At 41.5% G+C, this 23,971-nt stretch overlaps 1 protein-coding gene across 4 annotated transcripts in view; it reads right to left on the reverse strand.

Annotated features, from left to right (window-relative positions):
* ATP2B1 (ATPase plasma membrane Ca2+ transporting 1) overlaps positions 1 to 22,325 on the reverse strand; it is a 122,066-nt gene extending 99,741 nt beyond the window's left edge. For 3 of the 4 annotated variants that reach the window (XM_065934190.1, XM_065934188.1, XM_065934191.1), the window contains exon 1: positions 22,196 to 22,325. The gene's annotated coding sequence lies outside the window, so the exon portion shown is untranslated. Of the gene's footprint in view, positions 1 to 21,572; positions 21,788 to 22,195 lie in introns of those variants that run through there. The other variant, XM_065934189.1, reaches the window with a different exon arrangement.
* Between the last annotated feature and the right edge of the window lie 1,646 nt (positions 22,326 to 23,971).

Genomic DNA, 23,971 nt, shown 5'->3' on the forward strand with positions numbered 1-23,971 from the left:
TTTTGAGCACACTCCCTTTTCTTTCAGTTTTAGACCCCTTTCTCGAATTCTCATCCCCTATCTTCCCCTCACTACAAGAACCAGATAAGGAAAAAAAAAAAAAAAGAACCAGATAAGGAATATGCTTTTGAGCACACTCCCTTTTCTTTCAGTTTGCAGTTAAGGATTTTAAAAATCACAGCTGTATTTCCCACTTTACCCAGTTTACCTTGAATAAAATGTGATGTGGAGCACACCACTAAACCCTCCATAAATCCCAAGAGGAAATTTTAGCAAAAATAATGCAACACTGAGTGCACGCTTCATTAAGGAATACGAACATGCATTTCTTATACATGTTATACAAACGAACACCGGCCAACCAACCAGATACATCAGCAGCCTAGAGCACTCTCTAGGCGCAGGCCACTTCCACCATGTATACATCAGGGCACAACATATTCCTGCTCAATCTCAGCATGAAGCTACATGACTGGGAAGAGTTTCAGACTTCAAGTGGTGTGTGTGTGCATGCACAGACACCAAGAGAAAACTGGGTTCAGTTCAGTCACTCGATCGTGTCCGACTCTGCAACCCCATGGACTGCAGCACTCCAGGCTTCCCTGTCCATCACCAACTCCCGGAGCTTGCTTGAAAACTGGGTATTAAGCCAGATATAAATATGATCCTGTCCCTACCACCCATAAATGATTAGCCACGGCCAACTTACCAGACAGGAAGGTCAAGAAAGTGGCCAATCTAACCCTCTAGTCCCTTCCCCACTTAAATAAAACTGACAGTATCGTGTGTGCTCACTCGAGTCCAACTCTTTGCGACCCCATACACAGTTGGCCGCCAGGCTCCTCTGTCCATGGGATTCTCCAGATAAGAATACTGAGAGTGGCTAGCCATTTCCTATTCCAAGGGGTCTTCCTGACCCAGGAATTGAACCTGAGTCTCCCTTATTGGCAGGTGGATTCTTTACTACTGAGCCACCAGGGAAGCCCTGAACTCTCACCAGCCAGTCTCATCTCACCCTCTGCTGCCCACTTCTCCTCCTGCCCTCAATCTTTCCCGGCTCCAGGGTCTTTTCCAATGAGTCCACTCTTCGCATCAAGTGACCAAAGTATTGGAGCTTCAGCATCAGTCCTTCCAACGAATACTCTGGGTTGATTTCCTTGAGGATTGACTGGTTTGATTTATTTGCAATCCAAAGCATTCTCAAGAGTCTTCTCTTTCCCACAATTCAACAAGTTTTATTTTTTCAGATTCCACACATAAGTGAGACCATACAGTATCTGTCTCCCTCGTCTAACTTATTCAGCATAATGACCTTGAAGTTTATCCATGCTATCATAAAAGGCAAGATATCCTTTTTTATGGCTGAATAACATTCCATTGTGAATAAATGCATGCCACATTTTATTTAAATCATCAATATGGCTTCTTATTACTCATTTATTCTCTAATTTGCCATTATAAATACTTATATTCATCTATCATACCCAATATATCATAAACCAATTAAGGAGACACTTCTTTTGAATCCAAACCTTCATCTCTTATCCTACACCATACACACAGTACACACAGCACTACATACATGGAAGTTTAGCAAGTATTTTCTATATATTGAAATACAGTTGAACAGTATAGACACAGAAGCTGTAACTGTCAGGACTGACTGTGTATTGATTCCACAACAAACCTGGAACTCACTTTTTGAATTAAATTTACATTGACTGCTTGACTCTGTAGTTTAAAAATAAAATGTATAGAAATTCCAATTATGAACTTTCTGGAGAGTTGGATTCTTTTCAATAACCATTTACTGAGCATCTAATAAATCTAGATTCTGTCCTAGATCCTTATTATGACTGGGTAGCATGACTATAAAAAAAATAGCTGATATATCAAAATATATAGCCTAAAAATATCTATTTTTACATTAAGAATTAATTATTAGTACCTTAGTTCATCCTAGTAAGGCTGTCATTGCTAAAAACATTTTGAGGACTCCTATTTTGAAATTTCTTTTACAGTCTGGGGCACTTTTAAAAGAAAATACTCTCAGTGACAGGCAATCTTCATTATTTTGAAGGATATGTCATTAGAAATAATTTTATAAGTTTCATTAACAAGTGAATTGTTCACACACTGTAAATTATAGGGACATGGTTTAAAAAAATCATATCACAGAAACTGTTTTTTATCAGAGCTAAATGTCTATGAAAGGCAGAGTTTCATAACACAGAATCACTTCAATCAATTCAGAATGTCAACATCCTAAACCCAAATGAATTTTTCAACCTTGTGGAATAAATTCAACAGAATTATGGTTTTTAATATTAATAAACATCTGCTTTACCATTTACTATTTATCTCATTAATTTTGACATGAATGCTTTCTTGAATCTCCAGTGTTGTTTTTCTATTAAAGATCTTAACTTATTGTCAGACATACCACATTTGATTAACAACTACTACTTCCTAATATCTCCGGTAAGATAAATTTTCCTCTTAAGATCAAGATAATATCAAATCTTTGTTGTCACTTTAAACTTTTTTTTAAAGTTAAAAAAAAACTTCCTTCAACTTAAGCAGAACTAGATTTAAATTTAGCTTTTCATAGACGATATTTAGAGTTAATCAGAATACTCCAAATCTCTAGCTTCCTGTACATTTTTTGTCAAACCCTAGGGAAGCAGGTAAGCATGTCAAAAATCATTCAAAAACATTCTAATTCCAAAAAGAGAAAAAGGAAAAAAATCCAACCCTTGGTATTACTTTAAACTTCTGGTGACATGTTAGAGGCTCAAGAGTGTAGGACAGAAAGAGGAACAGAGTGGGGAATTAGAGGGCTGGGTTCACAGGTCTTCTCTGCCACTGGGCATCTGGACAGGTGGGCTGACTCGTTTCTCTAGCTCCAGAGAAAGGAACCATCATCCCATCTTCGTATCTGGAGGGCTGCCATGCAGAATAAATGACACCGTTGCAAGAAGTTTCTGACACGATCAATCCTCTTCAATCAAAGAAAATCAGATTCTTTATCCTCATGACCTCGAGTATTAAAGCCAGTAAGACAAATCTATTTTCTTTAACTAAAGCAATGGTCCAAAGTCTGTGATTGTTTCCAGTATAATATTCAAATTCTTCATGATAAAAGCACTTATTTAAATGCAGCAGAATTGGGTTGTGAGATTATGTGACATAAACTGAAGCTTCTCCTTATAAAGAAAAGTTTATTTCAAATATTTTTACATAAAAATCTTTCAACAACATACCATACCACAAAATTATCTTGGACAATTTGAAAAATTCAAACATAATTAAACCAGCAGGTAATCACTGAAGAGTATTACTTAAAAAAAAAAACAAAAAACCTACAATGTGCTAGGTATTATTCTAGGTCCTGGAGACAAAGACAACCACCAACTTAAGCCTAGCCCTTGAAGAACTCTGCTTATCTAGGAGTATGAACTTGACAGATAAACAAAAGATAATAAAAGATATTTTAGAAATGCCATATTTCTCTGGTTTAAATATATTTCAGAAATCATTCTCTCCACTTCCCAGCATTTAAGCCCATAAAAAAGGAAATTCCACCCTTGTCGAGTTGATGAGAATTTGAATCCCAGTTTTCGCTTAAAATGTTTTTTAGAAGTTTATAATTAAGAAGCAACACCGAAACCCAAAGCTAGTTTATACAGATTCTTTGTTTTTAGGCAAAGTAATTAAAGGAAACAAAATTCGCCACCTCTCAGAAAAAATACAAAATTATCAAACTAAGAGAGGGCAGTGGTTCCTTCTCAGGCATTAGCTCTCAGAGTTATGTTAAAGGCAAAATTAAAACACAAATTATCAAGAAGTCCATTTTCAATTTTGAAGGTACTATTTCTGCCTTCTTCTGAACAACCTTCCCAGTTTCTTTAAATCTGCTCTCATTTGTAGTGTGGTGGAAAGCCAGTTAGCAAAATGCTACAGAAATGCATCTAAAATACTAGTAAAAACACCAAGTAAATACCTAAAGTGGAATGAGGCACTGAGAGATTTGCTGCCTGGACTCCTGGCTTCTAAGAGGACCTATCTGTCAATTTCCTGCTTTTCTACATGTTTTACATGGTTCAGGAAGTTAGATAAACAACAGCCTTCAGGCTAGCAGAGAAACTATCCCACACTTCGCATTCTCCTAGTCTCCTTCCTCTTTCATCCTCTCCCTTCAGAGGCATTTCAGATGGCAATTAGTCTAGTAAAAAGCATTCCACGACAAGACCACCATTCTATACTGACTCCAACATTAGAGGTATGTCATTACAGTTTAACTCTTTTACACCTTTAACTTTTCTAAGTAATTAAGAAGCATGACTTAAGAGGAAAAAAGTCTGCTTTGAATATTCAAATATATATGATGTCTATCTACTAAGTTACATTTAATGAACTACATAATCTGTCCTGTTTTTCCTCTGGTCACATCCCACTTCTGTAGCTGTCATCTTTAAAGTCCTCAACAATGCTACAACGTAGTGACTTCTGATGACTCTAATCTCTCTGCTTTAAGTTAAACTATAAACTCTCTAGATCCCCAAAACCACTCAAAATTTGTTGCTTTCAACTCCCTGCAGCACCTGCCTTTTGGGGCTACCAGGCATTGAAGACTTTGGAGGGACGGAGCCAAAGAAGCTCCTTAAAGGAGGAGTTTTCTCTCTCTCTCTTTTTTTTTTTTTTTGGCAAAAAGACCTTCACCAACACAGCCTGGGCTTGGAGAAACATTAAATTTGAATCTATGGGCACACATCAAAAAAGGAGACTGACTACAGGGGCAAGTCCAAGATTATGACGCAACTGCGAACTGACAGGCTGGCTGAATGCAGAATACAAGCAGAGCTCACTGCAACTTAAAAAACATCCTTTAAGAGTAATAGCAACAGGAGAGAGACCACCATCAAGCATTCCAAGGACAGGAAATGATGGAAGCAAAACTACTGAGATGAAGGTTAGACAGCTGACTTCAAAATGTCTCTCTTCTAGAATAGTTGGAGACAATATATTCCTACTCATTATAGGAAGAGATCAAAGACCAGGAAAGCGACATGTGCATACACTTAACGCTGGTTTCCTGGAAGCATACGACACCTGATGAATCACCGCCCAAAAAAAGAAACCAAGGGGCGCTGGCCACACCAAGTGTGGCGGGCTGCAGGCTGGGCCTGATCGCCTCTTTCTGGCAGGCCACAGGTGCTACTGCCTAGCACAGTGATCAGGTAACTATTTTTTGAAGGAAATTATTCATCCAAAATCTTGAGTTTTCCACTCAAAGACTGAGCATTAAAAAAAAAAAAGAAAGAAAGAAATCAGCCACGATGTCACAAGAGGAACCTACCAAGACACCTTCCTAAACCTTTATTAAAGTTTTATTTCATATGCAAACACAGAATCTCCACTTTTTTGGATTAACTCAGCATACACGTGCACCTAAAAGCTTAATGCCAAACTTTTGTAGGATTTTCTCCTCTGTTAAAAAAAAAAAAGATATATTAATCTGTAAGGAGCATTCTAGGAAAACTTTATCAGCATTATGAAATAAATAATAATAAAGGTAACATCCATTTCTGTGGGCTTCTTAATATTCTACTCCTCTTAGTAAAGTCTATCTTACTCTAAAAAAAAAGCAGGGAGGGTGAACAATTTCAGAAAGAATTAAACCTATGTAGCACAGTTATGACAAGCTATTTCTCATCTTCAATAGTATTATTCAGCTGTCATATTACTTAGCTTAAAACGAGTGCCTTCTGATAAATTCTCACAGCAAGCGTATTAGTTTCTAAAGAAAGACAAAACAAGCATTTCACAGGAGTTCAAAGTCAGTGCACTTAAGACCGAATACAAGATGCTCGTTCAAGAGTCATTAAGATCATTGCAGGTAAAAGGCACTGTGCCAGAGGGGAAAGAGAGAAAGATTAAGAAGACCGAACATATGATACTCATTTGAGAGTCATTAAGAACATCACAGGTAAAAGGCATTGTGCCAGGTGAGACAGAAAGATTAACAGTCCGTGCCCTCAAACTGAACATCTCATGGAGGTGTCAAACATGTAGAACAACAAATAATTTATGACATTGTAAGAGGGCTATGTGAATTTGAAGAAAATAAATGAAAGACCTAGAACTTGAATGGCACAAACTATACACACAGTGGAAAATGACATAGAATCCCAAATACTTAATCAGTCTTTCAGCAATGAGGCTAGCAGAAAATGCTAACCAAATGATAACAAACTACCGAAATCTCTTAAACCTAATAATTACAAAATAAGCAATCATAAATGAAGATAAAATCTACAAAAAAAAACCCAACAAACCCAGATGTTCACTGGAGGATTATTTAACATAAAAGTAAATTTTAAAACCCAAACATCCATTAACAAGGGACTAGCCATGGGATGGATTATCACTTCACTAAAATGATGTTAGTGAAAAAAAATTTGAGGACAAGAGAAAATGATGTAAACTTTTTTAAATCAAAAAATGACCCCTACATTATCTCAAGCATGCTAACAGGTGTACAGATTTTTTTAAAGCTCAAAAATAAATCAAAATGTTAAAGCTGGCTATTTCTCAAGGCAGTGATTTTGTTTCACTTTTAATTCTTCTGTGCTTTCCCAAAATTATGGTGTTGTTACATTTTAAATGGGTAGAAAAGTTATGTAAGTCACTGTATTCCAGGACTCTCTTTTAAAACCATTAATAAGCCTTTTCATCTTTTTCGGCAGAGACTATCTCACCCCAAATTCCACAGAGCGTACTCACTGAAACAGGTTAATATCTGCAAGTTGCTCGGAACAGCATCTGGCAGATAGAGAGCAGCTGCATCAGGACTTCCCCGATGGCTCAGTGGTTAAAAAAAAACAAACAAACAAAAAAAAAAAACCCGCCTGCCAATACAGGGGACGCGAGTTCAAGCCCTGCGCTGGGAAGTTCCCACAAGCTGCACGCCACACCAAGCCAGCGAGCCACGACCACTGAGCCTGCGCGCTGGAACTGCTGAAGGCCGCGTGCCCCGCAGCCTGAGCCCCACACAAGGGAAGCCACTGCAAGGAGAAGCCCATGCACCAGAACCAGAAAGCAGAAGGCCTGCGTGCAGCAACAAAGACCCAGCAGAGCCAAAGTAAGTAAATAAACCCTAAAAAAAAAAAAAAAAAAAAAGAAAGGAGCTATACCAGTGTTCACTTTATCCAGTATTTGTAAATTCCCTTTATCCAATCCAAGTAATTAGTGTGTTTTAGAGCTGGTCTATTTTTCACGGCACTTTGACAACAGAACCATAGGGTTTTTTGTTTTTCCCCTCTGAATTTCAGCATCTTTCAAGGATGTCAGCTGTCTCCCTTTTGAGAGTTTTCCTTCAAAGAAAGAGCAGGAGGAAGGAATTCTGTCAAATATCAAATTCTTCAAAGAGAAGATGGGAAATTAATGAAGGGGCTGGTATTTTAAAATATGGCAAACTGTTAAGACACATGCACAGAATGGTATCCTTAACATGTTAATAAAGAAGTCTCTCACAAATCAACATTTCATAGGATGAAAGTTTAACATGAAGAATATATACTTATCCAGATGAAGAAATGGAGAAATCACACGCTAAACTCTTAATTTGGGACAGGGCTATATTATTTGGAAGGAATGTCTTCATATGTTTTTATGAGCTGCGTGGAGAGCCTGTGGAGCAGTGGTGGTGCTGAGCGACAGCCCAGGGGAAACTCAATCGAAGACGGCAACCAGCTGTTCTACGTAATAAAGGAGGGGAAATGTTAACTTGGAAAGCAGAGGAGGACTTGCGGGAGGAATCAAGGAACTTAAGTGGACTTGTGTTCCCGAAACAAGTATTCAATCAAGTCTAAAATATTTACTTATATGCTTTAGTAAAAAGGAATTCTTTTATTCGTAGTACTGAATTCTGCATCTCAGTTGCCCCAGACTTCATGCAGACTCAAAAACAACAAGAGACATACCTAGTGGTAAAGAACCCGTCTGAAATGCAAGAGACCTGAGTTCAATCCCTGGGTCAGGAAGCTCCCCTGCAGGAGAGGGCATGGCAACCCACTCCATATTCTTGCCTGGAGAATCGTACAGACAGGAGCCTGCAGGGTTACAGTCCATAGCGTTGCCGAGTTGGACACAACTGAAGCGACTTAGTGCACACACACGCTTGCTGACTCAAGAACTGAACAACAGGGGACATACCTGTCTTATCCACACACACAAACATTCCACTCATGTTTTCCTTTTTAGTTTCAACAAACTTATACATGCATAGTTTGTGTGAAACAGGTCTACAAGGCTTTTTAAAAATATCAGCCCCCTTATCCCATTCTCCATTCAGAAGCAACAAGGAACAGGTGACTTTTGTTTAAGTGTCTACTTCCACTTCTACAAAAAACACTTAAAGCGCTCCCATTTGCTTTTCCAGTTTGAGGTGATATATATCTGTATCGATAGATATAGACATCTTTTAACATCATTCCTGCCCCCACCCCTAGCACAAGTACACATGCTTCCCAAAGTACTTTTATTTAAGAGTATACAAAGAAATGACAACTCAATAATAACACAATCTAATAAAAAAGCAGACTGAAGATCTGAACAGACACCATAAGTTACTGGAACCCAAAAGGTCCACCAATGGGTAAGTGGATAAACAAACTGCCGTGTATACATGCAATCAATGAAGGGGGTGGGATTTTAAAACACGGTAAAATTCTTGTTTTACCATAAACAGTATCAGCAGCAATAAGAGTTGAACTATTCATATATGCAGTATGGATGAATTTCCAGTAATTATGCTGAATGAGAGCCAGACCAGGAGCACATACCTTGTGATTCCATGTACATAAACCTTAGAAAGTTCAAATTAATCTAGAATGACAGAAAGCAGATTAGTGGTTGCTTTTAGAAAGAAGGTGGTGGGAGAGGAAGAGGGAGGGAAGCTGATTACAAAAAGGTACAAGGAAATGTTTAGGGGAATGGCTGTGTTCATGAATGTGACTGTGGAAGGAGTTTCACTGCAATACACATACAACAAAACTCAAGTTTTTCATTTTAAATATATGCACTGGACTATATATCAATTATGCCTCAAAAAGGCTGTAACAAATTTTTTTTTTTTTAAATTATGAGGGAAAACAATAGGACACAAATAAGTTAAATAGGAGTTCCTGACCCCATGTGGAGTTTCTGACCAGGAACACCACTAAAGCGTGGTCTGCAGGGGACAGGCTCTTTGGATAGCCCCTCCCGCAAACACAGAGCTGGTTTAGGACTCTTTCGGTCCTTTCTCTTGAGCGTATCAGAGTCCTGAGAGAAGACACTTCAACTCTGGTCAGCATCTTGAAAGCAAAGTGAGCGAAGGGGGCTGAGCATCTTCACAAACACTGAAAATGCACACTCACTGTCACTTCAGGGCACTTTGGCAGGGAGAGGGTTAAATGCCAGCAACAAGTCACTTCTGTAACTGGAAGTCTCAGATAAATGTACTTATTGAAAAGCTAAACTGTCCCCATGAATGAAACAGCGTATCACCGATGAAACATCAGATGATGAGTTAAAGGCAAAATTAGGTGGCAAACCTAAAAAAACAACTGACAACTCAGAAATAAGACAGAGGGAGAAGACCTCCGAGTGCAGACATACATATTGTTTGAAAAGTCAACAGTTCCAGGAAAGAAAATTAACTCTGGTTTTGCATTTTGTACTTTTGTAGGAGGTAACAAATAAACCAAGTGATGAACCCACCATCACTTGGCTTTTTAGTGGCAACGATGAAACTCAACGTCAAATGTGGAGAGATCTTAAGAACAACATCACAGAGTTAAAAACCAAGATCAGAAGTTTTAGGTCTGGTCACACACAGGGATACCATGAAGATACATAGGTTCAAGGACCTACTATATAGCACAGAAAACTATACTCACTATTTTGTGACAACCTATAAGGGCAAAGAATCTGAAATTCAGTCATAACTATATATCACTACATATATGTACACACACACACACATATACACACACACACACACACATATATATAGGGCTTCCTTGGTAACTCAGCTGGTAAAGAATCTACCTGCAATGTAGGAGACCCCAGTTAAAATCCTGGGTCAGAACTGTTGGAAAAAGGATAGGCTACCCACTCCAGTATTCTTGGCCTTCCCTGGTGGCTCAGCTGATAAATAATCTGCATGCAATGTGGGAGACCTGGGTTTGATTCCTGGGTTGGGAAGATCCTCTGGAGAATCTATACTCACTATTTTGTAAGTATAGATCACTGGGAAGTATACTATTTTGTAACAACCTATAAGGGGGAAAGAATCTGAAATTCAGTCATATCTATGTATCACTATAGATACATATATAGATAAGATAGATATCTGAATCACTGTGCTTTACACCTGAAACTAACACGACACTGTAAAACAACTATAATCCAATTAAAAAAAAAAGATATACATGCTCTGAGAAAGGTAGGCATTCCTGGCAAAAGGACTGATGTAGCAAGAGAGTCCAGAGGCAAAAGAGAATCAGGTGTTTGTTCAATATATATCAGTTCAGTTCAGTTGCTCAGTTGTGTCCAACTCTTTGAGACCCCATGGACTACAGCATGCCAGGCCTCCCTGTCCATCACCAACTCCCTGAGTTTACTCAAACTCATGCCCATTGAGTCAGTGATGCCATTCAACCATCTCATCCTCTGTTCTCCCCTTATCCTCCCGCCTCCGATCTTTCCCAGCCATCAGGGCCTTTTCAAATGAGTCAGCTCTTCGCATCAGGTGGTCAAAGTGCTGGAGTTTCAGTTTCAACATCAGTCCTTCCAATTTCCTTTAGGATGATTTCCTTTAGGATGGACTGGTTGGATCTCCTTGCAGTCCAATGGACTCTCAAGCGTCTTCTCCAGCACCACAGTTCAAAACCATCAATTCTTCAGCGCTCACCTTTCTTTATAGTCCAACTCTCACATCCATACATGACTACTGGAAAAACCAGAGCTTTGACTAGACAGACCTTTGTCAGCAAAGTAATATCTCTGCTTTTTAATATGCTGTCTAGGTTGGTTGTAACTTTCTTTCAAGGAGCAAGTGTCCTTTAATTTCAAGGCTGCAGTCACCATCTGCAGTGATTTTAGAGCCCCCAAAAATAAAGTCTGCCACTGTTTCCCCATTTATTTTCCATGAAGTGATGGGACCAGATGCCATGATCTTAGTTTTCTGAATGTTGAGCTTTAGCCAACTTTTTCACTCTCCTCTTTCACTTTCATCAAGAGGCTCTCTAGTTCTTCTTTGCTTTCTGCCATAAGGGTAGTGTCATCTGCAGATCTGAAGTTATTGATATTTGTCCCAGCAATCTTGATTCCAGCTTGGGCTTCATCCAGTGCAGCATTTCTCATGATGTACTCTGCATATAAGTTAAATAAGCAGGGTAACAACATACAGACTTGATGTACTCCTTTTCCTATTTGGAACCAGTCTGTTGTTCCATGTCCAGTTCTAACTGTTGCTTCTTGACCTGCATACAGATTTCTCAAGAGGCAGGTCAGGTGTTCCCATCTCTTTAGGAATTTTCTACAGTTTGTAATTATCCACACAGCCAAAGGCTTTGGCATAGTCAATAAAGCAGAAGTAGATGTTTTCCTGAAACTCCCTTGTTTTTTCGATGATCCAGCAGATATTGGCCATTTGATCTCTGGTTCCTCTGCCTTTTCTAAATCCAGCTTGAACATCTGGAAGTTCACGGTTCAGGAACTGCTGAAGCCTGGCTTGGAGAATTTTGAGCATTACTTTGCTAGCATATGAGATGAGTGCAACTGTGCGGTAATCTGAACATTCTTTGGCATTGCCTTTTTTTGGGATTGGAATGAAAACTGACCTTTTCTATTCCTGTGGCCACTGCTGAGTTTTCCAAATTTGCTGACATATTGAGTGCAGTACTTTCACAGCATCATCTTTTAGGATTTGAAATAACTCAACTGGAATTCCATCACCTCCACTAGCTGTGTTCATAGTGATGCTTCCTAAGGCCCACTGGACTTCGAATTCCAGGATGTCTGATCACATCATGGTGATTATCTGGGTTGTGAAGATCTTTTTTGTATAGTTCTTCTGTGTATTCCTGCCATCTCTTCTTAATATCTTCTGCTTCTGTTAGGTCCACACTATTTCTGTCCTTTATTGTCCCCATTATTGCATGAAAATTTCCCATGGTATCTCTAATATTTGAAGAGATTTCTAGTCTTCCCCATTGTATTGTTTTCCTCTATTTCTTTGCATTGATCACTGAGGAAGGCTTTAATCTCTCCTTGCTATTCTTTGGAACTCCGCATTCAAATGGGTATATCTTTCCTTTTCTCCTTTGCCTTTTGCTTCTCTTCTTTTCATAGCTATTTGTAAGACCTCCTCAGACAACCATTTTGCCTTTTTGCATTTCTTTTTCTTGGGGATTGTCTTGATCACTGCCTCTTGTACAATGTCACAAACTTCTGTCCATAGTTCTTCAGGCCCTCTATCAGATCTAATCCCTTGAATCTATTTCTCACTTCCATCATATAATCGTAAGGGATTTGATTTAGGTCATACCTGAATGGTCTAGTGATTTTCCCTACTTTCTTCAATTTAAGTCTGAATTTAGCAATAAGGAGTTCATGATCTGAGCCACAGTCAGCTCCCGGTCTTGTTTTTGTTGACTGTATAGAACTTCTCCATCTTTGGCTGCAAGGAATATAATCAATCTGATTTCAGTATTGACCATCTGGTGATATCCATGTGTCGAGTCTTCTCTTGTGTTGTTGGAACAGGGTGTTTGCTATGACCAGTGGGTTCTCTTGGCAAAACTCTATAAGCCTTTGTCCTGCTTCATTCTGTACTCCAAGGTCAAATCTGCCTGTTACTCCAGGTATCTCTTGACTTCCTACTTTTGCATTCCAGTCTCCTACAATGAAAAGGACATCTTTCTGGGGTGTTAGGTTAGTTGTAGAAGGTTATAGTGCAGTTTAAGCTTAAGGGCAGGTGAATTTAAACTTTACTCTAAATACACTCTTCATGCAAAAAAGGGCTGGTTGACTGACTGACGTTTGTTTTTCTCATACCTGACATTCAGAGGGTCTGAGGCTGGAGGAGCTCCTTTTCCTAGACTTTACCAGCATCTCTTCCCCATTTCACTAACTGATCTTCCTTGTTCTCAGCCCCCTATATCCGCCCTTGAACTGAGCAGTTCTCCACTATAGTACCAATTATCTGGAATGTGCAAAGTAAAGTTCCTCAAGTTTGTGATTCACTTTTAAACAAAAAAGAGTAACTAAGGCATTACTCACTTGATTTGGGGTAAAAGCAGAAGAAAAAAGGACAGTATTACAGCAGAGGAACTGAAAATTTCACACAGACTTCTGCATAACGATAAGCAAAGCAGCATGGAGTCCATGGCAATGCCATCCATGTCTGTCCCAGGAGGAAAAGATCCTGCTCTAAGGATCACTTATTCCACTTCTGCAGATTCCACTGATGACTTGCCTTCACAGAACTTTAATTTTATTCACTACTAAAACCGTCTACACCTCTGTATGATTAACAATTAATTCCTTCTACATTACTTTTTTGGAAAAAGTGAATAATCTATGAAGAGCAACTTTTTTAAGCATTTAAAACTACAACAGCTTACACACCAAAACTACCTCAACTGTTAATTGCTTAGATGTTTGAAATTATGACTCCATGTACTACATGAGCATTCAACAGAAATGACAAAGTCAAGGACAGGTTTTCCTGCCTTGACCTAAGGAAGGTACTTAGAAGAAAAATCACACTGCTGTACTCCAACACTTAACAGAAAACACGTATCTACACATCCTCCTGATGCCACAGTGATACTGCACCAGGTCATGGGCCAAAAGTTCACTCTCCATTCATGTAAAAGAATTCTCCGAAGTTAAGAACCTGCAATAAACTGACATTTAAAAACTTGGCTCCAAGGGTATTCCTATCAATAAAGAGTAACTACATGGGTATCATATTTTAAACTTTAGACCATGATATATGCTTTGAATTATGGCATTTTGCATCACACAATATGCTAATGGATAGCAGATGCAAAAACATCTTAAGAACATCAATGCTGATGAAAGGAAAAGAAGTCACAAGCTAAAAGAAAAGTGAAACTGGTCGTTTTAGGACAAATTTTAGCTAAGAAAGGGGAAAGACTTCCTACATAGAAGCTAAATTCTACTGTCCTAGCAAGATTCTACGAAATGTAGCTGCACTCAAGAAGTAAAACAAGTTGTCCTATGAATTCACCTGAGCAATGTTAAAATTTCAAAGGTAAAAAGTCTTTAGAAATTCCCCAAGAAAAATTCCTCCATCTTATCTACTTTATCTTCATGTCAGCTACACGATCTCTAAGTTCTAATGAATATATACACACACAAAAAATACTGATTGAATGTTTGTGGGATAAAACTCTATATATCCTCAAGAACTCATGTTCTTATCTGAGTCCCATATTATCCCCAAGACAAAAAGGATATACAATATGGAAAATATATGAACCAGACCTACCAATGTAGTGAAATTCACACAAGAAAATTACTGAGCGATGACTGGGAAAGGTCAACGAATGCTTGAGTTTTAAAGGATGGGAACATTCAGATAGGTAAGATCAAGGGTCCTATCAGGGAGAGGAAAAACAGGATGAAGTCACAGCAAAAGGAGGGACAGAGTACATGCAGCCAGTATATACAGAGAGACTGCCAGACGTGACTGGCCCGCAGCAGGCAGGACAGGACTGAAGCAGCGCCTGCAACTCCCGGAAACACGATTCACACTGTGAACAGCATCCCCCAGAGCTGCGCAAAGTGGAGATCCTGTTGAAGTAGCTCAGAAAAGTAACAGGTGGAGGCTTCCCTAAAAGGGGTGAGGGAGCCAAATACCAAACACATTTAGACAGGTTCAGTCCATATTACCGTGTCACAGTATGGGAGAAGTCCCAAACAGGAAACTGCATCAACCAGCCTAACTCAAAGTTCAGTTTTGCCCCTCTCCCTCCATAACCCCGTCCTATTAATATTTCTTAGAATCAGTGTCCTAAAACCCATTGTAGAAAATTCCGAGCTACTTTATAAAAGGCCTTCAGAGCCAAGTTTCATCTTGATAAAGAGAAAAATGAGAAACCACTGAGAGTTTTAGTCAAGAAATGACAGCAGGCAAACTATTTAAAAAACAAAAGGAAATAAAAATTTCTGGCACAAATATCAAAGGTAGTTAAAGCAGCATAAAGCAGCAGATCTAAGAATTTTGAGAGTTAAAAGACTGCTTAAGATCCTTCTGGGAGCAAACTAACTCACAGAGTTAATACAATGGACAATCAATCTACATTGCTAATAATCAAGTTATTTAAAAAGCATCTTTTGAACAGTCAAATCCTTTTTAAGATCTACTTTTCAGAGCACACAACTTTTAATCCTATATTTGTCAGATCTTTACAGTAGTCATACCAGTTTACAGTTAAGAGTATAATCTCAGATTTCACAATGTAAGCAAGCACTGGTCCATTCCAAACCATCATTTTTTCCTTTAGAGGCCCAAGTGACAAAAATATTAATATAAAGCAGGTATCCCAGATATTGAGATGCCATATTGCTGAAAGTTACCTAACTCAGAAATACTAAACAATATTCTTACCAAAGAGGTAACTGCATACTAATGTTTAGAATAATTAACACAGTCCTAGAAAAATTTTTAATAAAAATAGCTTTAAAAGAATAAAAGAAACAGCTTTAAAAGTGTTACCGACAATTTATCTGGATCTCCCTGCCAGAAACCTTTATTAGTTTAAATTTCCACAATCATTAGTAAATTATAGCCCATGATTCCTAAATATATTCTAAAGCATAACCAATAAGCCTAAGTTTTGGAACAAATGAACAAAAAAATGTTTAGCACAGTCTTGAGATAGACTTACTTTGAAATTAAGTTCAGTATAAAATGTATTTTCGAAACAGATACAGGCTATTTACTAGTGTCATAAATGAAGCAAAAGTAATTGCATTTTAAATCTGGTCTTCAATAGTAATCCATATGTGATATATAGTATTAGACAAAATTAATTTAAAAGTCAGATCAGCGAACTACATAAATTGTTATATAATATTTAAGTAAAACAGCAGTAACTTTTGTTTTCATGCACATAATGATAAATCATTATTTAATCTTATGTCATTAATATTCTTGAAAGATCATAAAGGACTAACACTGTTTCTGAAGGAATAGCTACTTGTTAACTGAAATTAATAAGGACCACTACTTATTCACCAATTTATGTCCTCTTAGTTTGAAGGAACATTTGATATAAATGTTCCTTTCAACATAAAATCAGAGATAGACTAAAGCATAAATACACAGTACTGTACTGACACAGCATTCAATATTTTTACATAAATAGGCCCCCATTTTCAACTCATTTGGAAATGACAGATACTGGGGCATGAAAACAAAGAGAACATTCTCCACTTAGGACTTTTACAGTGCTTAATAAATAACTTAATAACTGTAGATGGATCTTCTGAAAGAAGACAGTGCACACAGATATCACAAATATTTTCAATTTACCGGTTTTACAATTATCACAAAACCCACCAAGCCTACAAATTAAACTTGGCTACAACAGTCAAAACTACTTGAAAGCCCGATGTTCAAAGTCAAATAAATCAATAACACTCTTCTAATTTATAAAGGCATCTCTACCACACAATATAATATTAACCGAGATGTAAATTCAACGTCACTTTCTCAAAATGCTGACTACTGGGCCCCACTCAGATCTGCTGAATCAGATCTGCAGGGGCAATGCCAGGGAATCTGCACTTTCAATAACTCTCCCAGGTGATCCTCTTGCACACATTTTAGAGAACCACCACCTTTCTTGTGAGATTTCCAACAAGGTCTTGGATTTCGAGAATGAAAATCTCTTCATTTGGGACCTTTTAAAACTAAGCTTCCTTATGTACCAAGTTAATATTTCAAAAAGCTTTAGGTAAAAAACATGCAGTGGCAGAAAAAAAAAATGCATGAAAAAGCTTACAGCAGTAATTGAAAGAAATTTTCAGTATAGGCCGCTTTAGTTTTAACTCATGATTTAAGACATCCCTGATCATTTCAAGGACTAATAGGTCTTTGAGAACAAAATTCCTAACTTAAAAATAATTCAATCCACAACATTAAAAATACAGTATTTCAAACATGGTCAAATTCATTTACTCAGCTGTTAAGCATATCAGGGTATGAACTGCTTACTTACATTATACCAAATACAAGCAAAGATTAAATTTATAAAGTTAAACCCAAACAAATCTGTTTATATTCCACTATTAAATTTACTCTGGTCGGAAACTGATTTTCATAAACTTATATAACTTTCACAAACTTACATAAACATTTATAATGGAAAGAGCAATGAAGCAAAAACTAGAAGCCACCCAGAGTCCAGTTCTAGTTAATCCAGCTGCTGACTATATTATATGACCTTAGGGCCTAGAGAAATCATTTTACCTATCTAATACACAAGGAAAGTACAGCTGTCTACTTTGCTCATTTCACAGAATTACTGACTGTGAGAATCAGATGAAATAGTATGTAATACATTCCAAAATACTGTAAAGCATTTTATAACTCACAGGCATTATCATTAAGAGTGAAATTTAAGAGACACTATCTTTAGGTGCCTGCTATAAAAGACTATTACAGAAACAAGGAACATAAAAACTGACCTTTTAGATTCAATTAGATACTGTACATTATTGTATATATCCTAGAAATTATAAATAAAAAATATAAGAATTTAATTCAGTCATCTGTCTTATGTCCCCACTTACATTTCTTGTTTAAAAATAGAAATGAAAGTAGATGTGCCATGAATTAGTAACTGTCAAAACTGAAGAGTAATTATATTATTCTACTTTCACATTCTGGACAATTTCCATAATAAAAAATTTTAACAATACAACTGTGTATGTGTGTGCGTAAAATATTTATAAAAACTAAAATATCTTTTAAGTTTTTCTTTGAAAATTATTTCTGTATCTATTGTATCATTTTCCTTACATGTTACCTCAGAGTCTATATATTTCAAAATAAGCTACTCTCACAGTACCCTTCTACATATCATGACACCTATTAGAAAATATTCCCCACAACAGGGCAAATAAATACTCTTACCTAAGCTGCAAAAACTTAATTCTTAAGTTTCTGCATCCTGATCTTATTCCTTTAATTTTTTGTTCATTCATTATAAAATTTCATAATTAAAAAGTGGAAATGACCAGTTTCAACTGCATGTATGTGTAAAAACATAAAGAAAAAAGGAGTCTCACATACTTTTTGGTTAGTATTGCAAAAGACCACCAATAGTTGTAACTGGACATTCCTCTTAAAACCTATGAACCAATACAACTCAACTCACATGGCAAGAGAACGCAGTACCCAAAATGAAGTTAACATATCTGTCAGACAAAAGAAATCGGTATATTTTAACCCCCAAATCAGGATTCTATCAAGATATGCGTAACACTCTATAATTACTCTACATACATCAACCTAATTGCTCAAATGATGTCCTTTAACCTGGGGCCATATTCCACAGCCTTACAAGCATAAACTACTTTTCACCTCAAGCAGATTTTTCTACCTTAATAAAACTATCTGTAGCTCAAATCCTTTACAGTAGTCTATGAAGAAACTGCAAGTGTTGAATTAAAAAGTAAACGCAGATAAGAATGCTGACAACCTTGTGTCTTGTGATTAACACTATATTTAGTAATATTCACACATTTATTCATTCACTACTTGAAAGCTAAATCTTTTTTCTGTTACATCTGCAGTCACAATCATCAGAAGGCATCCGTGTCTGAAGAGACAGTGTACCTTAAGTTTTTGATTTGCAAGGGAGGGGGACAGGAAGGAGCAAGTGGTTGGGAAGTAAAGCCCATCCATTCAGCTGTCACTAGAGCATTTGTTTCCTAAGCATTACAAACTCCATTTATTTTTATAAGAGATACAGTTGAGAAAAGGCACACACAGAAACCACTTTTTCCAATAAGGTCTTCAGTAACTCTGAGTATTAAGTAGGCCTGCTGAAGTCCTTGTTTGCATTATCTAAAAACAAGTAATTGGAAAACTCGCAAACCATAAAAGGCAAGCTGTTGGAAGATGAAAAACAAAAAAAGAATTACTACATCTTATTCAATTTTGCATATTTACTTTACAATTTGTTAATAGCACAGACACTAAAAAAAATTTATAAAACCACTGTCATGCTAGTGAGTACTCTTATTTGTGGCAACACCTAGTTTTAAATATCTATTTACAATGAAGCTGTTACTTTCCTTCTTTTCCTAAACAGATCCAAACTATTATTGTCCCTGTTATTTTATAAGCACAAATCAAATCTAGTTTCTCATCTCATCTCAGAGTTCTACATTAAATCCCAAGCTTCAATGAAAAAAACCATGATTTCCCATACAATTGCAGAAACCTTCTTAACGGAGTGAGGAATTACAAAATACAGAAAAATGAAGACAGTTTCATCTTACACATCTAAATGGGGATGTCAGTAATGACAACAACTCCAACAAAAATCAAGAAGGTGTAATCTGAATATTCACCATTTTAATAAACGAATATGCCGAAATCTTAAAATTAAAGGTGGCGCTCTGTCCTCAACTCACCCGATTGTGACTCACTTTTGCAGACTGTATGGTAGGAAATAACTGTTACTTTTCAAAGATCTTTGCAGTTACACCCAAGCCAAAATCAGGACAGAGATCCACCCTTAATTACAGCAATTTAACTGTCTCATGCAAAGCAAGGTAGAAACTAAAACGTCCCCCTGAAATCATGGCTAAATAAGCCTATTTCATACACCAGTTCTCAAAGGCTCCCTTTAAGGAACATGTTTCTATTTACTTCAAATCTAAACTCACCAGGACAAAAAAAGAAAAGAAAGGGGGGGGGGGGGGAGGAGGGGAAGAGCAGGGGGACCAAATGAAACGCTCAAGTATAAAAAGCAGATTCTCCTCCAATCCCTTTAATTCCCCTCAATCCGCCTCTGCCACACACAAGGGCAGGGAGTCTGGGGAAGCAGGCTGGCTGCAGGGCGAGCGGTGAAGGCCCTTCATTCACTCACGTGGGCCACTATCCAAAGGGTTACACGCCCTCTGCCCGACAGGAGCCTCATACAAAGCAGAGCCTCACAAGTACTTCTTCTTATGAAACACACCCACGCTGAACAAGAGCTTTATTTTAAAATAAGACTGTCCTCAGGTGGGGGAGGTTAAACACAACAATGCCTTCCATGTTGAAAGGCAGACAGTTCAAATAGATGCATATACCTATACTCCGAGGAAGAAAAATCCATAGAACTAATTTATCATGAACAGCAATCGATACCAACTGGGGCCATTAGATTATTAATAAACCCAGAAAAGTAGCGTGCACAGCGGCCCGAGGTGGCTGTCTGCTGCGCTCCCACCCCAGGAAGGGCACAATTACGCCTGCAGAGGAGGATCGAGGCTTCCGCTGGTTCAAAGACCCCCCTGGCACCTCTGGCCCGCCCCGGCACCGCTGCACCGCACTGGATTCGGGCACTCCCGGCGTTGCCAGTCCCGAGACGCACTCCTGGCGTCTGCCAGGTGCCAGAAAACTGGTGAATGAAATGCGCACAGACACCAACCTGGCCAGGGACCGCGGCGCAGAACCAGGGTCGCTAACCAGCCTAAGCCAGAGGATTCTCCCACAGGATGGAATCAAGGGAGCACACCACCTCCCACCCCCCACCCCCGCGAATGCGGTTCCTACTGACCCTTCCAAAAAAAGAGTGGAGGACGCAAGATTTTTTTTTTTTTTCTTTTAAACTAAGTCTAAGAACGCGAATCGGACGGAAGCAACCATGAATATCCTGGGGGGCCAGACTGGAGACGCCGGGAGAAAGGCGAGGCGGTTCTCCAACTCCCGGGGAATCATCGTCCGGGGTGACACACATCAGTCAGCTAGCCCTGCTCGGGGTCCGCTCTCCGCCCGCGGAGCGCCAGTGGGGCCGACGCCAGGGATGAGAGGGGTGACCCTCCCGGGGCGCGGGGAAAGAGTGCCGGGCACCGCTGCCCTCAAGGTCACCAGGCGCCGGGGCGGGGGCGGCCGGCCGCAGGATGGGCTACGGCGCGGCCGAGGCGGCTCGGAGAAGCCATAAAAAGCTGCGGGTGTAGACGCGAAGTCACACCGAGCCCCTTCCCTCGAGCCCTAGGCGGGGACTCCCGGTCGGACACGGCGCTGAGGCGCACGCCGAGGAACCGGCTCACCTTTACGATCTGCCAGGGCGGGCGCGGCGGGAGACCACCTGCGACGGGCCCCGCGGTCCGCCCCCGCCAACTTCTCTCGAATCGGCGCTATCCGCGGAGCACCCAGCTGTCAGGATCCCCGCCGCGACGCCCGGACCTCCGCGTTCCGCCCGGCCTCCCCCGCAGGTGACCTGCCCAGTCGCCCCCGCCGCTGGCGGGCGGCGGCCGCGACTCACCTCGCCCGGCAGCAGGAACCATTTTCCGAAGGGGAAAGAAAGGGGAGACTGCAGGAGGGTCGGGGGAGAGAGCGGTGAGAGCTGCGGGAAGCGCGGGGATCGAGGGCTCGGTCCTCGGCTCCGTCCGCAGGAGGCTCGGAGGACTCGGGGCGCCACGAGGAGGATCGGCTGCACTTCGAGGATGAGGTGACCGCGCAGCCGAGAGGCTCGGCGTCCACCAGCCTGGGCTCCCTACTCACGCTGCACTGCGAGGAGGCGGCAGCGGCGGAGGAGGAGGCGGCGCCCGGGCCGGCCCCCGCCCAGAGCCCGGCAGCCGCCGAGTGGCCGCCCGCGTCCCCGCAGGACCCGCCTCCCGGGCTCCGCAGAGCCGCACATAGGGCGCGCCGCGCTCAGCACGGGCAGCTCCGCCGGCCTCACGCCGCCGTCCGCAAAGGCAGCGGCGGGCGGGGGTGCAGCCCCCTCGGTGAACAACGCAGCCCGACCCGCTCGGGGCGGGACCCGCAGCCCCCGGAGAGCCGACCACCGAGCGCGAGGGGGGCTGCGCGAAGCTTCAGGCAGGGGCCCCGTTTGCACCGGGTGGCCCGCAGGATTGCCGGGGGAGGCAAGGGGAAGAGGACGCTCACCCGTTCCGGTCTGGCGCTCCCTTCTCTCCACACCCTCTTGCCTCCCGCTCCACGCTGGCGGCGCAGCTGCTGCCGCTGCCACTGCCGCCGCCGCCGCCGAAGCTCGAGCCGCCGCCGCTGCCGCCTTGGCTAGGCGCGGTCACGTGACGCGGCCCGCGGGGAGCCTGGGGGCGGGCGGGCAGGCGCGCGCGCGCGCGGGAGGAAGCGCGACTCGGACGGAGACTGAGAGTCGAGCGTCGCGGAGAGGGCGTTTAAGGGGAGGACCCGGCGAGCGCGTTCCCGGCTGACGAGCACGCGCCCGGCGATTAGAACTTGCCGCGCGGCGGGGAAAGGGTGGCCGGAATGAGGGGCGGGGGACTCGCGCCTCTGCGCGCCTCTCCCTCTCTTCCTCCGCTGAGCGCCCGGACCGGCCGCTGCCCCCGCCCCCTCCTGCTCGCCCCTTTCCTCCAGTCGCTGTCGGCGATTGGCTGAGAGGCTCTGACGTCCGTGTTTCCATGACGTATCGGGGCAGGGGGGGGGCGGGGGGGAGGAGGGGGTGGCTTGGGCGCGGGGGGCGGTGACTCCGTCAGTCACAGCCGCTGTTTCAGCGCGGCTCCGGGCGGCTCCCGCGACTGTGGAGGCTGGAAAGCGATGACTGCCGCAGGCAGACTTGGTCACCCTTCACCTTGGGGCCACCCCAGGGCCTGCGCCCCTCCGAGCTCGAGAGCCGGGCGGGCGGGTGGGAGAGCTAGGGTGAGCCCTCCCTGAGAAGACAGGTTAACGTTGACCCCCGCGTCCGCGGACATTAGAGCGGCTTCCTCGCCGCGTCTCTGCTCCACTCACTACTGGTCTCAGTGCCTGTGTAGGGCCGTGACTCACGCGCCGGACGACTGAAGTGCCACCCAGCTCGCTCCCTCCTTGTGGAACGATAGCCCATACCCCGCACAGGCTCGGGGCGCCCCATCTCTGTTCCTGCAGGTCGGGCCCGTAGACTCCGGGGATCCCCGCTGCAGCGCCCAAAGGGTTAACCCAGTTGTTTGGTGGGTGCACACAGGCCCGTGATGGTCTGCGCTCAGAATCCCCGCCTTTTTGTTTGGGGTTTGCTTTTTCTACCTGTGCCACGCTGTTGGCTCTTTTAGTTCACTTGTAGCATCTCGACCCAGCACTCTTCTTTGCGGGGGGTTGGGGGGGGGGGCGAGGGGTGATACACGGGGTAACTTGCGATAATTGAGATGCTGAAAGGTAACCTGTTTTTCGCCAACCTTCAAGAGATTTTGCAACTTAATAAAAAACCACCGTAGTGACATCTTTTAGAATAAAACGGTTTGTCCTTCCTACACAACGCATACACACGTGTAAAGACTTGTACCTTACCTAAGACGTCCTGCTCCATCTTCCTCTCATCGCCTCTGACCTGTCGCCGCTGCTTTGGAGACCACGTCAGGGTTATTTTCAGTGCCGCTTAGGGCAGAAAGATAAGCTCATCAGAGTCCCCTTTCTCCTCACTCCAGGGTTGGAAAAAGTAATGTCTGTAAGTCTTCCTGAAAAACAAATAGGTGATACAAAGGACTTTATTCTGTTCACGCTGATAGTGTTTAAAATATTTTTGAAGGATTAAAAACTAAATATGTGAAAAGTTAAAAAAAAAAAAAAAGAGAAAACCCGAAGTTAACCTTGTTGAAAAAATTTTATCAATTTACCTATCTTTCCAGGTCAAAGAGTGCCAACATTTTGCGCTGTGCCCTAGACATGCAAAATAAGCACTGGGCAGGATGATACTTTTTTCTCTCTCTCTCT

The sequence above is a fragment of the Muntiacus reevesi genome, chromosome 4, assembly GCF_963930625.1.
Source record: "Muntiacus reevesi chromosome 4, mMunRee1.1, whole genome shotgun sequence".
Lineage (NCBI taxonomy): Eukaryota > Metazoa > Chordata > Mammalia > Artiodactyla > Cervidae > Muntiacus > Muntiacus reevesi.